General features: G+C 39.2%; 1 protein-coding gene across 9 annotated transcripts in view; it reads left to right on the forward strand.

Annotated features, from left to right (window-relative positions):
• GRIK1 (glutamate ionotropic receptor kainate type subunit 1) overlaps positions 1-19,116 on the forward strand; it is a 473,079-nt gene that overhangs the window by 268,249 nt on the left and 185,714 nt on the right. The gene's annotated exons all lie outside the window — the stretch shown is intronic.

Here is a 19,116-nt window from a genome sequence, read left to right on the forward strand (position 1 = left end):
TGACTCTATATACACACATTCCTGAACTATATTGAATCATGTAGCAATGAAAAGAGACTGCAACCCAACTCTCCAGGACATTTATGAGAGACAAAGTGGTCAATGATCTTCAGTGCCCCTGGACGTTTAATAGTTTCTCCAAAAGCAAGTTAAAATTCACTGCCCTTGTCCTATGGGGAGCTGGACTCCGAATTCTAATGAAAATAATGAGATATTTAACTAGATCCCATCTTCAGAGAAGATGAGGCATTTTGATGAAAACTAGCATGACGCTTATGAAATGCTTTCAATCATTCAGCCTTATCATAACCCTTACCGTCATCAGTTATAGTTCTCATCCCCATTTGATGAGTTAAAAAAATTGAGGCACAGGATGTTTGATTTATTTATAAAGAATCCCTGTGGAAATTAGAATCAAAGCTATAAAAAGTATCTACACAGCTAGAAGTAATTTTTACAACTGAGTTTTTGAGTTCTTTTCCCAGTCTTTGTAATTACGTTGCCTGAGGGACTCACAATTTGCATTTTGTTTTTGTGGTTGTTTGCCTTCTAGAAGATTCAGAAAATGTATCACAATGCTTATAAGTAGCATGGGTTACACTACCCAGTGCTGTCAGCTGATAATCAACCACCTACTCTCTGTAAGGCCAAAGAGGTTCCTATTGCCAATGTTCTAGGGTGGCCAGCTGTCCCAGTTTTAGCACTGAACGTCCTGAATCCCAGGAAACTTTTCAATCCGAGGTAAACCAGGATGGTTGGTCACCCTAGTCGCTAACCAGAGATACCCTCTACATTGCAAATGCACAATGATTTCCTTATTTTGTTATTGTTTCTGGTTAATTTACTGTTTTAGTAACTTACAGAAATAACACTTATTTAAATTCAGCATCTGATATTAAAATCCATCATTACTCTTAGTTTCTACTTTGGTCTTGTGATAAGAGATAGGTCTTTGAAAAACCGAAGACAACCATAGGAAGAAGCGTGTAAAAAGGAAATTGTACCTTGCTTCTCTGAAAAGAACTACAAAAAAAATTAAGCAAAAAGTTAAAGATACTCTAAATATACATTATGGAATTTTAACTATAAAACAAGCTGTTCTACGTTAGATTGTGTTAATATTTTAAGCAAATCTCTGGATTACCTCTTATTACTTAACGGTCCCACAACTTGTCTGTCAGTTTGTCATACTGTAGTGGCTTGTGTGTTGCTGTGATGCCAGAAGCTTTAAAGTGTTAAAAAATAAAGACATCACTTTGAGAACTAAGATGTGCCTGACCCAAGCCGCGGTATTTTCAGTTGTCTTATATGCATGCAAAAGCTGGTTGATGAATAAGGAAGACTGAAGAACTGATGCATTTGAATCTGGTGTTGGTGAAGAATATTGAATATGCCATGGGCTGCCAGAAGAATGAACAAATCTGTCTTGGAAGAAGTACTGCCAGCATGCTCCTTAAAAGTGAAGATGGTGAGACTTCGTCTCACATACTTTGGACATATTATCAGCAGGGACCAGTCCCTGGAAATGGACACCATGCTTGGTAAAGTAGAGGGTCAGTGAAAAAGAGGAAGGCCCTCAACTAGATGAATTGATATAGTAACTGCAACAATTGGCTTAAACATAGCAATGATTATTGGGATGGTGCAGGATGGGGCAGTGATTCGTTCTGTTGTACGTGGAGTCACTGTGAGTCAAAATTGATTCCATGGCAGTGGGTTGGGTGGGAAAATGTTATTAAGAAAAAGGCACAAGGATACAACATTGCATATATAATATACCGGTAGCTGTCAAGTTGATTCCAACTCATAGTGACCCCATAGAACAGAGTGAAACTGTCCCATAGAGTTTCCAACGAGTGGCTGATAGATTCGAACTGCTGACTTTTTGGTTAGCAGCCGGGGCCCTTAACCACTGCTTTAACCATAAGTTGGAATCAACTGGATGGCAAACGATTTGGTTTGGTTCATATGTAATATGATTCCAACCTATCTACATATTAGAAAAAGAAAAGATTGCAAGAAAACACAGTAAATCTTGATACTAGTAACTTTCTGGATGGTAGAATTTGAAATGATTTTTTTTTCTCCTTTTTTCTGTGTTTTCCAAACTTCCTGTAATGTACTTCAACTACTTTTTCTTTTTCTTAATTAGGAAAAAAAATTTACAGAGTTCTCAGACTTGAAATTTAAAAATCTCTGACTAACTTTGGAGTCAACAAGCAAATAAGGTATGCATTCAAAATTAAATAAAATAAGGAAAATGCAAATATATATAAATACGTAAGACAAAATGTGTAGATTACAACCCAAGTTATACAGAGAAGTAAATCTGCAATCCTGAATGCTTTAAGAAATAAAAAAGTGTAGATTTACTTATAATTTTTTAGCAGCTGAAACGACAGAACCACGACACGTAGGGAGATATAAAGAGCAGTCCACCAAAGTAACACCGATGGTATTTCCTGCTAATCTCTCAGAGGGAAAAGCAAACAAACGGGATCCTTGGCATTTACCATGAGGGGAGAAGTGACAGCTTCACGGCACTATGTATTTATCATGTTTCTACTTGACAAAATTCTATGAAAATCAATAGACATGACATTCTACCTTGCGTTCTAGGAATCTTTGAGCTGGAAAGAACACTGAATTAATGATACAATGACTTAAGCATTTAATTCAGGCAAATAGAAATAGATTCAGAAAAGCTAAATACCAGGAAAGAAGGAAAAACTCAAAGATCAAAGCAAAAATAAATGAATTAAAAAGCGGGGTATGGAGAAGTATCAATCTAAAAATGGGATTTTCATTCGATTTTAAAGTAGAAAGAAAGTTAAAGCAGATAAAACCAGTAATACTAAAGACAGAAAGACAATTCAAATAAACAAAAATTGAGATGAGAGAAAAATAACAATGGCACATAAATATTTAAATTATAATAATGATTATTAGGTATTATTTAAACAACTATATAAAAATAATTAAAGCTCATCAAAATAGATAAGCCTAAAATAAACATTGAAATCTGCTTAAGAATACCAATAACTAAGGGAAAACCTTTAAAATGTATCAAAGAACTATCTATAGATGCATTTAGAGGCACATAGTTTCACTGATGTGTTCTTTTAAGCTTAAGAAAATTTCTATGTTTTCCAAGACATAGAAATGAGTAGAAAGCCATCCTTTGCATTTTATTAAGCCAAGACAACTCTGATGGAAGATCATAAGATTTGTGGGATGAAAGTAAGGATTTTATACATGAAGAAAGCCTGACCCAAGCCTCATATGCATGCAAAACTGGACAATGAAAAAGGAAGACCAAAGAAGAATTGATACATTTGAATTGTACTATTGGCAAAGAATATTGAATATATCATGGACAGCCAGAAGAACAAACAAATCTGTTTTGGAGAAAGTAAGCTAGAATGCAGCTTAGAAGCTAGATGGCAAAAATTTGTCTTGCTTGCTTTGGACATGTTATCAGGAGGGACCGGTCCCTGGAGAAGGACATCATGCTTGGTAAAGTAGCGGATGAGAAAAAAAAAAAAAAAAAAAGAGGACGACCCTCATCAAGATGGATTGACACAGTGGCTGCAACAATGGGCAAAAACATAGCAACAATTGTGAGGATTTAGCAGGATCAGGCAACGTTTTGTTGTGTTCTATTATGTATAGGGTCACTATGAGTCAGAGCCCACTCAATGGCACTTAACAATAACAAAATTGACAAGAAAAGCATGCAAAACAGAAACTTTATATACTGATCTCATTTATTAACAGGAATACAAAGTTTTATATAAAATATCAACAAATAAAATTCAGCAACATATTAAAAGAAAAACTCAGTGTCAGATAAAATAATCTCAGAATTGCAAGGATGGTTTGATGTAAAGAATTCATTTATGTAAAATAACTCATGTGGCATAGTAGTTAAGAACTTGCCTGCTAACCAAAAGACTTGCAGTTCAAATCCACCAGCCTCTCCTTGGAAACCAAATGGGGCTGTTCTATTCTGTCCTATAGGGTCACTATGAGTCAGAAAAGACTCGACGGCACCTAACAACAATAACGGGGCAAATTGAACTCTGAAAAATGTTTAACAAAATTCAACACATTATTTGAGTATGAATATAAATAATATTTGTTTTAATTTGCATTTTTTCATGATATTATTTTAAAAGTATGGTATCTATTTCAATTCACCACCAGATCATAGTTACTGGTTTAACAGTAGAGGCAATTCAATTTAAATTATAAATAAAATAAGGATACCCACTCTCACATTCTTAGTCTAAAAGCTGTAGCCAATGCAATGAAACAAAAGAGAAGTGATGGATATTCAGATGGTTGATGGTGCCATGATGAAAAAACTCAAAATAATAACAGAAAATTAAAGTATTCAATAATAGTACAGTAAGGCAAGTAAATATAAAAATGAATACACAACCTCATCTGGAGCAAAGGAGAATGAAGAAAACCAAGACACAAGGACTCAAGGAAAATATTAGTCCAGGGGACTAATGGACCACACGAACCACAGCCTCCACCAGCCTAAGCCCAGAAGAACTAGATGGTGCCCGGCTACCATCGACCACTTGGACAGGAATCACAATAGAGAATCCCAGAGAGACTGGGAAAAAAAAGTAGAACAAAATTCAGATTCACGAAAGAGAAAAACAGAATTACTGGTCTCACAGAGACTGAAGGAACTCCCAGGACTATAGCCCCTGGATACCCAGCTGACTCAGAACTGAAGCCACTCCTGAAGTTCACCTTTCAGTCAAAGATTAGACAGGCCTAGGAAACAAACATTAACAAACGTGAGGAACGTGCTTCGTAGTTCAATATGAGACCAACTGGGCAAAAGCAAAAGACAAGACAGCAGGAAGGGACAGGAGAACTGGATGAATGGACACAGGGAACCCAGAGTGGAAAGAGGGAGAGTGCTGTCACATTGCCAGGATTGCAACCAATGTCACAAAACAATATATGTATAAATTTTTAAATGAGAAACTAATTTGCAATGTAAACATTCACCTAAAGCACAATAAAAAAAAATGAATACATAAAAAAAAGCCAATAGTAACAAAAAAGAAAATATTATAAAAGAGCAATCTCAACTGTCCAAAAAAAAAACTCTAGAATATCTAGGAAAAATATTAATGTGTGACTTGTGTTTTGAATACTATAAAATAAAATGAATAAATACACATCATGATTCTTTGGTAAAATATACTATATTCTTAGGGGCCCTGGTGGCTCAATGGTTAAGCACTTGGCTGCTAACCAAAAGGTCGGTTGGAACCCACCCGCTGCTCCATAGGAGAAAGATGCGGCAGTCAGCTTCTGTAAAGAGTACAGCTTTGGAAACCTTATGGGGCAGGTCTCCTCTGTCCTATAGGCTCACTGTGAGTTGGAATTGACTTGATGGCAATGGGTTTGGTTTACTAAGTTCTTAGATTTTTTTAATATTAAAAAAATAATAATTTATAGGTTTAATTATATTGCCACTAAAATTTCAATTAATAAATTAGCAAAATTTTCAAGAAAATATTGTATAAGAAAAGTAATTGCGGAGGGAGGATCATTTATCCCAGCAAGTATTAAAAACTTGCAATTAACACAGTTCAGTGCTAGCACATACATAGATGGAACAGTCAGGGGAGCAGCATATAGTCCAGAACTTAAATTATACAATAATTCAATATATGGTGAGGGCTGTGCATAACTCATCAGTATATGAATCAATTATATTCATATATACAGTGAAACCTGTGAGAGCAGGAACTTGACGAGACTGCCTTGTTTTTTTCTGGGTCTCGCAAGTTTTCCACCTTTGACAGGCTGCAGTCTTACCACTTTTCTATCACTATTAGTGGAAAACATTTGAATTTTCCTTTTCTGACAGGTTTCCACCTTACACAGGTTCTGGCATTCACAAGTTATACTGTATGTATATGTATATAAACTAGAAATAGTATGTGTCTAACTAAAAATAGTATATATGTACGTAATTATACATAAAACCAAAAACCAAACCCATTGCCGTCAAGTTGATTCCCATTCACAGCAACCCTACAGGACAAAATTGTCCCACAGGTTTCCAAGAAGCGGCCGGTGGATTTGAACCGCCAACCTTTTCATTAGCAGTCGAGCTCTTAACCACTGTGCCACAAGAGTGAAGAGTGAAGAACTGGCAACAACTTAAATATTTCCAAAAGAAGGATTGATTAAGTAAATCACGATATATGCAGACAATGAAACATTAGACAATTACTCAATAAGAGGGTTGTTTTCAAGGGGAGACATCTGTGGTATGTCGTTGCGGTTGGTGCCATCAAGTTGATTCAGACTCATAACGACCCAATGTGACAGAATAGAACCAACCCATAGGGTTTCCTTGGTTGTTTTTGTTTTAATCTTTACAGAGCCAGACGGGCCTACATAAAAATGGTAGCAGACAATAGGTTCAGTATCATCTCAATTATTTCAAAGAAAATTCAGAATGAACCGGAAAGAATGCAAGGAAATTCACCAAAATCTTAATAGTGATTATTTTTCAGTGTGATCGTGTCTTATTTTTCACTTTTTACCTAATTTATATGTGAATGTGTTTTCAAAACAAAATTATTTAGAAAAATATGTTTGTGTACATAGCAGACCGGGAGGCCCACCACAGGAGTTCCCAGGTCACAGCATATTTTAAAATATATGTAAATGAGCAGCAAAAAGACTTTTCAGATTTTAGTACTTTTTAGATAAATGGTGTGTATTTCCCAAAGTTCCTATTAGTAGCATTCAGAACACATCCCTCTGTCACATGACGTTTTATTTTTATTTTTGATTTTTGATCAACTTGTAGCTTTTTGGATACCTGTGTTCCAAAAAAAAAACCAAACCCATTGCCATCCAGTCGATTCCAACTCATAGCGACCCTGTATTAGTCAAGCTTATCTCTTTTCATCTGGGAACTAAATGTTTGACAAAGAGATTTTCTCTGAGAAATGACTTCCATATAGCTTATTAATCATTCATGCCCATGCAAGCTCTGTGTTCATTGTACTGTATTGGATCTTCAAATGTAACTGAGAGCAAATCAAGAGAGTATGAGCAACTGCAATACCTCCTGGACGGACACTGGGCTGCTTGAAGAGCAATAACAAATACAGAATTTCAATTTGAGACTCCCTGAGGAAGGAGCTTGTATTTAAGTGTTGAAAGCTGAGGTTCTGCAACCTTCTTAGATGTTCAAAACCACTATTGTTGTTGTTGTTAGATGCCACAGCGCCAATTTCAACTCCTAGCAACCCCATGGGGCAGAATAGAACTGCTCCATGGGGTTTCCTAGGCTGTCATCTTTAAGGAAGCAGATTGTCAGGTCTTTCTCCTGTGGAGCTGCTGGGTGGGTTCAAACCATCAATCTTTTGGTTAGCAGCCAAGCACTTAACCGTTGCACTACCAGGGGTATACCATCTTTGCACAATTTTAAAGTTCAGTGAATTATATTTTCACATTAAAAGGATTTTTCCTTTTTTTAGTTTTCAAACACTGGAACACTAAGAAATACAATGAGATGTAAAAAAAAAAAAAAAACATGAAAAATAATATAAAGAAGAAATGTAGCAAAGGCCTTTGCATTTTCAAATATTTAGATTAAATGTCAAGGATGTGTGTCCTGCCTACAACATGTCTTTTAAAATGATTGATTTTAAAAAATGCCATTTTTCATAAAACACAGACCATCTTCATGCTCAGGTTATTTTTATAAACAGAAAAAGAGTAAAAATTAATGTTGTTGTTGTTAGGTGCCATTGAGTCGATTCCAACTCATAGTGACCCTATGTAAAACAGAACAAATGAAACACTGCCTAATCCTGCACCATCCTCGCAATCGTTGTTATGCTTCAACCCATTGTTGCAGCCACTGTGTCAATCCATCTCACTGAGGGTCTTCCTCTTTTCCGCTGACCCTGTACTTTACCAAGCATGATGTCCTTCTCCAGGGACTGATCCCTACTGAGAACATGTCCAAAGTATGTGAGACATAGTCTCACCACCCTTGCTTCTAAGGAGCATCCTGATTGTACTTCTTCCAAGACATATTTGTTCATTCTTTTGGCAGTCCATGGTATACTCAATATTCTCCAGCACCACAAATCATAGGCATCAATTCTTCTTCGGTCTTCTTTATTCATCATCCAGCTTTCACATGGGTAATACTTGATTGAAAACACCATGGCTTGGGTCAGGAGCATCTTAGTCTTCAAGATGATGTCTTTGCTTTTCAACACTTTAAAGAGGCCTTTTGTGGCAAATGTTCCCAATGCAATGCATCTTTTGATTTCTTGACTGACGCTTCCATGGGTGTTGATTGAGGATCCAAGTAAAATGAAATCCTTGACAACTTCAATCTTTTCCACGTTTATCATGATGTTGCTTATTGGTCCAGTTGTGATGATTTTTGTTTTCTTTATGCTGAGGTATAATTCATACTGAAGGCTGTCTTTGATCTGCATGAGTAAAAATTAATGGCATAAGTCTAGTATAAATTTCTCCAAAAAAAAGTGTCGTAATTAGGGGGTTTGCCCTGGTGGCACACTGTTTAAGAGCACGGCTGCTAACCAAAAAGTCAGCAGTTTGAATCCTCCAGCCACTCCTTGGAAACCTTATGGGGCAGTCCTACTCTGTCCTATGGGGTTGCTATGAGCCAGCATCAACTCAACAGCAATGGGTTTTTTGTTTTTTTTTAATTTCTGATAAAGAAGCCCTGGTGGCATAACCAGTAAGGACTTGGCTGCTAAGCAAAATGTTGGAGGTTCGAACCCACCCAGCTGCTCCTCGGGAGAAAGACCTGCTTCTGTAAAGATTCGAAACAAGAAAACCCTATAGGGCAGCTCTACTCTGTCACATGGGGTCACTATGAGTCAGAACTGACTCGATGACACCCAACAACAACAACATATTTCTGGTCAAGAACCTCTTGTCTAACTTTTCATAAAAATGGGCACAAAAACAATACTTAAGAAGGTAAATGAGCTTACTTAGTCTCAAAGCAATCAGGTCTGTGAATCAGATTTCTCAAAATGTGCTTTTCGGAGCAACAATTCCACTGCATGTCCCAGTTACAAAGAAAACTGTCCTGTGGTCAAATACATTTGAGGAACACTGGGTTAAAGGATAGCACATTGCTTTTTTTTTACGGCAGAACTTCTAAGCGATGTCCCTATGTTCCCATGCGGCATGAATTTCCAGGAGGAAGTGGCGCTGAGTGGAGCTTCCCAAACACATTCGCCACTGCACTCTGAGCAGTGTCTCATGGGGACATCTGTGCACACGCTTTGATAAATACCGCTCTATCAGAGCTATGAGCTTCATTTTGTTTTGGCTTCAAATACCATGTCTCCTCTTGAAGAAGAAATTCCAGCTTGAGAAATCTCAGAGATAAAGAGGAAGAAAACAGGAAAATTGGCATGAAATGCCCAACACAGCTTCCCTGGAATGACAGCTTGGGAACTTGGCATATTCCACTCATTTAATTAATAAGGAGGTAAATGGGATGGTGAGCCCTTTAGCATGAATATGTGTCATTTCAATGAGATGTTAAAAGCTAAAAATCTAACTGCCCTCAAGAGATTTTAGCAAGATCACAGACTTCCCTAAGAATAAAAATTTGGCACGAATCCTTTGGCAATCTTCTTGGTTCTCGACTGAATGTGCAGTTGAATAAGGGATGAGCCATTCCTCCATATTACAGCACTGGTAGCCTGATGAAAAGTGAACATTTAGAGAGGATCAGAGATGTGAAAAAGCTCAGGGACAATGGACCGTAACGGTGGGTGGCAGCAAGCAATCACTGCTGAAAGGGAATAATGGAGAAAATCAGGCAGACTCACCACGTGCCTGGATAACCACCCTTGCCTTCCCTTCATCTCTTCCAGGCTCCTTTGTCTTGGCAGAACATACTCTTTTGTCAGGCACAGTGTTAAGGCACAAGCAAATGACTCAATTCAATTGAAGGATTGTTTATTGGGGACAAGGTACTATGCCCACATCACTGCATTTAGTGCTGGGGGAGCGGGGGCAGGCAATTCTGCCTGCCTGTTCTTAGTTTCCTAGTGCTGTTGTAATAGAAATACTACAAGTGGGTGGCTTTGAAGAACAGATATTTATTTTGTCACCATTCTGGAGGCTACAAGTCTAAATCAGCTGTGCTGATTCCTCCTCTAGTCCTCATTCCTAGTTTCTGGGGACTGCCATCTATCCATGGCATCCCTTGGCATCTTTCTCCCACACTGTGCTTGTCTCTGTGTTTGCTCTGTTCTTTTTATAGCTCATAGGCAATAAGATTTAGGACCTACTCTACTTTAGTAGCAGGAGAAAGACCTGGCAGTCTGCTCCCATAAAGATCACAGCCTAGGAACCATGTGTAGCAGTTCTACTCTGGCACATGGTATATTGGATTGAATCGTGCCTCCAAAAAATGTGTATCAACTTGGTTAGGCCCTGTTTCCCATGATTGGCCACCATTTTGTGACCTGATAGGATTTTCCTAAGTGTTGTAAATCCTGCCCTTAGGATGTTAATGAGGCGTGATCAGAGGCTCAGTCCACAGGATTAAAAAAAAAAAAGTTTTTTTCTTAAATCAATCTCTTTCGAGATATAAGAGAACCCAGCAGAGAGACATGGGAACCTCATATCACCAAGAAAGCAGCACCAGGAGCAGAGCATGCTCGTTCCCGCACTGAGACGTTCCCAGATCAGGGGACGATTAATGACAAGGACCTTCCCCCATAGAGGACAGAGAGAGAGCCTTCCCCTGGAGCTGGCACCCTGAATTTGGATTTCTAGCCTCCTAAACTGTGAGAGAATAAATTTTTCTTTGTTAAAGCCATCCACTTGTATCTCTGTTATAGCAGCACTAGATGACTAAGACACGTGGGGTCACTGTGAGTCGGAATCAGCTCAACAACAACTACTCTACTATGCCCTCATTAACATATCAAAGAAAACCCCTATTTCCAAGCATGGTCATATTTATAGGTGCAGGGGTTATGATTTCAACACATATTTTGGGGGAGATGCAATTCATTACATAACACTATCCTCAAAGAACAACCAGGCTCCGGGCTTAAGATTTCATACCAAAGTAAATTTCCAAAATACGCAGGTGTCATTGTTGTGTGCTATCAAGTTGATTTTGACTCATAGCCACCCCATGTGACAGAGTAGAACTGCCTCATGGATTTTCTCAGCTGTAATCTTTACAGAGCAGATCGCCAGGTCTTCCTCCCCTGGAGTCACCGGGTAGGTTCAAACCGCCAACTTGTTTGTTAACAGCCAAGCACTTAACCATTTATACCATGCCTTAAAATATGCAGAGGTTTTATGTTATAAAAGAGGGGGAGAGTCTACCTGTGGCTGGAAGTATCAGGAATGACTCCAAGTAGGAGGGGACAAAGAGTGGGCTTCTTGTTTTTTTGATGAAATAATGGCTGCTGCACCTCATTTCCTTTTCTGTGATTTTCCCCCGGTAGTGCAGCCTATCCCAATAAACTGGACGTTCTGCTAAGGACAAAAACCACATGCTTTTCTTCTTTGTATCCCCCACTTCTGGTAGCATAGGCTTAGGAATAAATAGCCAGCCAACCAGTTGCCCTTGAGTCAACTCCAACTCATGGTGACCCCATGTGTGTCAGAGTAGAGCTCTGCTGCATAAGTTTTCAATGGCTATTTCTTATGGAAATAGATTGCCAGGCCTTTCTTCCATGGCACTCCTAGGTGAATTCAAACTACCAACCTTTTGGTTAGTAGCTGAGCACAAACTGTTTGCACCACCCAGGAATCTAAATAGATGACCAATGTTGTCTGATGGATTGAATCAAATAGAATATCGAATAATATAGGGGTGAAAGTACCTTTGGCCTTGGATAATGATTTTAAAAAGTGGGCAACTTAAATTTATTAAGAAAAATTACTAGTAGTATCTGCTAAACTGTCCATAACCCATAACCTTTCCTTTAGTGGGTAGCCTCTGAAGCACATCAGATAATCATATTTTCTTCCGCCTCAAAGGCTGCTCCTACTGTGTGCAGCTTTCATTGGGGTATCACAGACAGCAAGTGGATACAGTTATTGTTTCAGCAGTGACATCAAACCCCATCCCCCTCTTCCAAGGACATCCATACCTGATATCTGAAGATACCTGCAAGGAGGTTTGGGAGACAGCCAGGCCACTGATATTACCCACAGCTCTGGGTACAAACCCAGCACTTCCTCAAATGAAAAAAAAAAAAAAAAAAACAGATTCTACTCTCTCTTAATTAACTCAGAAAATGTCTGCTACCCACCCAAATTTGTCCATCCTGAGATATTCACCCTATGGGTTTGGTTTTTGGCTTGGAGATATTCACCAGGACCGTGTTGGTCTCTGTCTTAGTCATTTAGCGCTGGTATAACAGAAATACCACGATAGCTTCAACAAGGAGGAATTTATTCTGTCACAGTCTAGTAGGCCAGAAGTCCAATTTCAGGGTATCAGCTCCAGGGTAAGGCTTTCTCTGTCAGTTCTGGAGGGAAGACCTTATCATCAATTTTTCCCTGGACTAGGAGCTTTTCCTTGCAGGAACCCCAGGTCCAAAGGATGTGCTCTGCTCCCTGTGCTACTTTTTTAGTAGTTTTGGTTCCCCCTCTCTGCTTGATTCCCTTCTCTTTTATCTCTTGTAAGATAAAAGGTGGTGCAGGCCATACTCCAGGGAAACTCCTTTTACATTGAATCAGGGATGTGACTTAGTAAGGGTGTTACAATCCCACCTTAATCCTCTCTAACATAAAATTTATAATCACAAAATGGAAGACAATCACACACTACTGGGAATCACGGCCTAACCAAGTTGACACATATTTTGGGGGGACACAATTCAATCCATTACAGTCTCCAACAGTAAAACAAGAGGAGGGAAGCTAAGTGGGGAAGACAGCATTTACCTAAGAGATCTTCGAATTCAAATGTGTAGCCTTGAAATTAAAGGTGCAGTAAATATTGGCTGCTGGTAAATTGCTTATGATGTAATAAACTAAAATTATGGATGTAGCAATAAAGAGAGGCAATATAATATTGTATATTTAAGGAGCAGCTATCAGCAAAGGAATAGATCAAATTGCCATCTTGTTTCCTGTTGATAGCTTCTGGAATGGTTATCATTATATAGGAATGTAAAACAGGAGTCCAGGCGACTGAAGATTTCCATTCCTTGATTGTCAGCTAATGGTTTTACCCTTCCTTCCCGATGACCTCGCAATTTATAACAACAGGACACACAGCAGCTAGTTAAGGGAGCAAGTGGGGTTTCTCTGAATAGGTACAGTAATATTACTTTATCCAGAATAAAATAGGAAAACACAATAAACAAAACGCCCAACATGTTCTCTGATACACCTACAGGTTTTATTTGCAAAATCAAGTTGAGAACTAGAGATTGATATTGGAAATACTGACTAAAATAACATTTTACAGAGACGACAGAATTGCAGCCATTAAAAGTAGCCAGTAGGAAATGTTCTTAAGACAGTTGGGATACTAAACCTATTTGCCAGCAAGAACACTTACAAGGCTTTGGTGTGCTGTCATGAGAAAAAGTCATTTTCGTGCTCTGCATTTCACCTCCCTTGAGAATACACACACAAGGTCAGATTCCTTATTATTTTTTTTTTTTAGGAAAATTTGGGGGAAAATAAGTGCCTTTCTCCAGATCGGACTTTAGGCTTCATCAACACTTGCTCCCCAGTGATGTTATCAGTCTCTTGGTTTTGAATACCACCTCTACGCTGAAGACCTCAAATCTGTATCTCCGTTAAATCCAGACGAGTACATCTAACTTCCTAGTTAACATCTTCATTTAGATTTCTAATAAGCATCTCAGAATAATCAGGCCCAAAATCAATGTCTCCTGCACTGGTCCTCATTTTGCAGGTCATAAAACTGTTGCCAGTTTTGACCTCTCTCTCACATGTGGTTTGTCAATAAATCCTGCCAGCTCCACCTTCAAATTTAACTAGAATTCAAAGATTTGCCACCACACCCAACACCACTAGCCTGTATCAAGCCACCATCATCTGTCTCCTGGATTGTTGCAAAAGACCTTTATTGCAAGAGCCTATTAAATAATGGAGCCCTGGTGGTACAGTGGTTAAGTGCTTGGCTGCTAACTAAAAGGTTGGCGGTTCAAACCCACCAGCCTCTCCATGGAAGAACGATGTGGCAGTCAGCTTCCCTAAAAATTACAGCCTTGGAAATCCTATGGGGCAGTCCTACCCTGTCCTGTAGGGTGGCTGTGAGTCAGAATTGACTCGATGGCAATAGGTTTGGTTTTTGGTTTTATTACCATTATAGCTTCTATAGCAGATCTCCCTGCTTTTTGTCCTTGCCCCGTCCTCCCTTTCAACCAGTTATTGGAGAGTTGATTCTGACTCACAGTGACCCCATGTGTGTCAGAGTAGAACCATGCCCCATAGGGTTTTCAATGGGTGATTTTTAGGAAGTAGATCACAAAGCCTGTCTTCTGAGGCACCTCTGGGTAGACTGGGACCACCAATCTTCTGGTAGGCAGCCAAGCACTTAACCATTCAGAGACTCTCCTCCCTTCAATCCACTTTTAATAAGGAACCCAGAGTGATCCTCTTGAAATGTGTCATATCATCTCATTCCTTTGCTCAAAACCCTCCAGTGTCTTCTTATCTTACTCAGAGTAAAGCCTAATGTCCTATTATGGCCTACAAGATCCTCCATGATCTGCTCCAATCCACCCTCCTCAATTCTCTGAGCTCATCTCCTACCAGTCCGACACTGGCTCACCCACTGTCTTGGTTATCTAGTGCTGCTATAACAGAAACACCACGAGTGGATGCCTTTAACAAGGAGAAGTTTATTCTCTCACAGTCAAGTAAGCTAGAAGTCCAAATTGAGGGCACCGACTCTAGGGGAAGGCTTTCTCACTCTGTCAGCTCTGGTGGAAGGTCCTTGTCATCAATCATCTCCTGGTCCAGAAGCTTCTCAGCACAAGGATCCCTGGTCCAAAGTATGCACTGCGCTCCTGGCTCTTCTTGCTTGCTGGTAATGAGGCCCCTCTCCTCTCTGCTTACTCCTCTCTTTTATATCCCAAAAGAGACTGACTCAAGATACAACCTAATCTTGTAGATTGAGTCCTACTTCATTAATATAACTGCCTTTAATTCTGCTTCATTAAAATCATAAAGGTAGGATTTACAACACATAGGAAAATCACATCAAATGACAAAATGGTGGACAATCACACAATACTGGGACTTGCGGCCTAGCCAAGTTGACACACATTTTGGGGGGACACAATTCAATCCATAACACCCATCTGCAGCCTCCTTATTCCTCAAAAATAACACCAGGCATCTCCTACCTTAGAAAATTTTGGTTTCCTCTGTCTGGAATGGTTTCCCATCAATATTTTCAGTGTGGTTTCCTCACTTCCTTCAGGTTTTTACTCAAAAGTCAACCCATCAGCGAGGTCTTCCCTGTTCTCTCAGCCTGTTAGTTCCTTCTACCTTGCTGAACACCCCTACTTCTAGAGCGTAAGTGCTAAGGGGCAGAGATCCTTGTCTGTTTTGCTCATCACTGTATCTCCAGTGCCTAGTACAATGTCTGGCCCATTGTAGGCTAGGCCATCGATAAATAAATGAGTGGGCAAATGATTCAATGGATGAATGAATTCTTCAACAGAGTTAAGGACATGGCAAATGCAACCACTAGTTGAAATAAAAATTAAAAAACAGAAAATCTGTGTGTGAGGTATAATGTTATTGCATTTTAGAATGTTTATTATTGAATATATTTGCTGTTATAAGGTAAGTTGAGTCAGAATAATATTTTTTTTTTACAGGAACAGATTGACTCTTATTTTCCTGTGTGTTTTCTCATCATCAAATGAACTGGTTTCCCAGCTTTTACCCCACCAGCTGTCACAATGGAGTTTTTTTTTTGTTTTTTTTTTCCTTAAATTAGCTTTGGGAGGAAGGGGATAATTTTCATACCTCCCATCCATCACTCAGGCTCAGGCCTCATCAAGAGGTGGCTGGTGTGGAGTCACTAGGCAACAGTCCACCTGCTTCTTTTTACGATATATGCCTATGACAAGGCCTCAATTTCCATCCAACACATTATACTTGTACTGACCTTGATTGGGACACCTCCTGTTCCATAGAAAGCTAGAGACTTTCCAGTGCTCTTCTGGCAGCTTTCTTCTAGAAAAGCACATAGGTACCCCCAGCCCTAGAACGTATGCCCCATGCAATGATAACTGAGGGATGCTTGTTGAACTGAATTATACTGAGTTGTAAAGCTATGAGATCAGTGGAAAAGGCCTTTGAATGAAGACAGTGATTTGGAAGCAGATTAAGTAGCCCCATAAAATTAAAAAAAAAAAAAAATCAATCAATGGGACTCAGAGCCAGACTGGGTCCTTTACACATACAGGTTGCCGGGGTCCCTCCATGGGTATTGGATTCTGTACCTATAGGATGACGACTAGGAGACGTTGGAAAGCATTGCTTTGGATTTACTTCAGTTATGTTAGCAAAGACACAGCATTCGGTCCTAACCTTCTCTAAGTTCTACCCTATGCCTACAGTAATCATGTCGTAGTGGAGTTTGTGATTATAAACAATTCTCTTGGAAGTCAAAGTAGAATTACGCACAAATCACAGACTCTCATTTGACCTCCCATTGAAAGCAACTTACTACACAAACATGATGTCTCCATCTGTGCTTTCCATTTGTGCCCATGCGGTCAAAAAACACAATTGCCCTATGTCCTAGTTTGACCTCATTGCTCAGGTTTCTACCCAACAGAGAGAGAAATACCACCATGGTAATGGAACTGTGCTACCTAACTGCGTACTGAGATTTCAAATGAGTTCCTTGCTGCTTATCTTAATTTCCTGTGCCATAAAGTCTGAACCTTGTTGGAAGAGGATATTACTTACATAGATATGATTTTCATTAAAATTATCCATTTTCAGCTTCAAGGTGCTTGGGGGAAAAAAAGAAGTTGATGTACAAAAAAAGAACACAAAAACCACACATTGCTTTGAGTTTAAAACCACTCCAGGATGTGGGCACACATTTTACTGTTCTATATCCTTCATTTAGCAACTCCAGGGGGCACCTTTCCTCAGAGAAAGGGGATGATGAACATAAAAGACAGAGCCTCTTAGCATCAGCCTTATTTTGTACCAACCTCTAGCCTTCCCAGCAAAGTATATTGGGAAAAATCAAAACAAAAAAATTTTGTGCCCTGGTAAACAAAACTTAAGCACACACATTTGTTAAGAAAAGAAAAACCATTCATTTTTCACAACTCATACCTATTCTGGTGTTACAAAAAGTATGATTTTACCCGTAACATTTTAAATGACATACACATTCATATAAGAAGTTAAAGTCTGTCTCACAAAAACCTTCAGTTTCTTCTGCTTTCTGATTCCTTCTGCTTGGACAGTATGTCCAAATCACAGTATGCTATGACATCATTGGCAAACAGAGGGGAGATGGGGGCAAGGCTGGGGAGGTGGACGTTAACAACCTCCTCTAACCAAAAACCAAAACAAACCCATTGCCCTTGAGTCGATTCCAACTCATACCAACCCTATAGGCCAGAGTAGAACTGCCCCATAGGCTTTCCCAGGAGCAGCTGGTGGATTTGAACTGCCAACCTTTTAGTTAGCAGCCAAACACTTAAACCACTGTGCCACGAATCCTTTCTTAAACCCCCTAATGGTGATAAGGTAGGGACTGTCCAACCATATCCACTCTATAAGATCTGGTGTGTCAGCTGTACTCATTCAACCTGATTGGCATAATGGAAAAGATAAAAAGCAGTTTAACAATGCTTCTGATATTTCAGTTACAAACGAGGTGTGACTGTTAAGTCAGGAGAGTGAACACAGAAAGCCCAGCAAGCTGATTTTGAGGTATTGCGCCCTCACGCACATCATCTGCCATGCTCCACTTCCCAAGAGTCACGGGAGAAAGAAAAGGCTTGTTTTTCCATCTTGAACTATCAGATTCCTGCCTTCTTCCCTCACCACTGACCTGGTTTGGGTGATTTAGTAAAAGAGGAGGGACTGCTTTACCTCCCTCACTTGAGCCTCAGCTAGTTTCTTAGTTTCACTCTTCCTATACCCTCCATTAAAAAAAAAAAAAAACAGTTGCCATAGAGCCAATTCCAACTCCTGATGACCCCACATGTGTTAGGGTAGAACTGTGCTCCATAAGGTTTCATTGGCTGATTTTTCAGAAGTAGAAATTTGGAAGACAGCTTCCTGGCCAACTAACTGGAAGAGATCCATATTTACACCTATTCCCAAGAAAGGTGATCCAACTGAATATGAAAATTATTGAATAATATCATTAACATCACACACAAGTAAATTTCACAGAAAATAATTTATAAATGGTTATAGCAGTACATCAACAGAAAACTGCCAGAAAGTCAAGCTGGATTCAGAACAGGACATTGAACAAGGGACATCATTGCTGATGTCAAATGGATCTTGGCTGAAAGCAGAGAATACCAGGTAGATGTTTACTTGTGTTTATTGGCTTTGCAAAGGTATTTGACTGTGTGGATCATAACAAATTATGCAAAGACTGGGAACTCCAGAACACTTACTTGTCCTCATGAGGAACCTGTACATAGACCAAGAGGCAGTCATTCGAACAGAACACAGGGGTACTGCATGGTTTAAAATCAGGGAAGGTGTGCATCAAAGTTGCATCCTTTCACCATATTTATTCACTCTGTATGCTGACCAAATAATCTGAGAAGCTGGAAAATATGAAGAAGAACGGGGCATCAGGATTGGAGGAAGACTCATTACAACCTACTACTTATAGAAGATACAAACTTGCTTGCTGAAAGGGAAGAAGACTTGAAGCTATTTAGTGATGATCAGACTACAGCCTTCAGTATGGATTATACCTCAACATAAAGAAAGCAACAATCCTCACAACTGGATCAATAAACAGCATCATTGTAAGTGAAGAAAAGATTGAAGTTGTCAAGGATTTCATTTTACCTGGATCCACAATCA

Source organism: Elephas maximus, chromosome 18 (assembly GCF_024166365.1).
Source record: "Elephas maximus indicus isolate mEleMax1 chromosome 18, mEleMax1 primary haplotype, whole genome shotgun sequence".
Lineage (NCBI taxonomy): Eukaryota > Metazoa > Chordata > Mammalia > Proboscidea > Elephantidae > Elephas > Elephas maximus.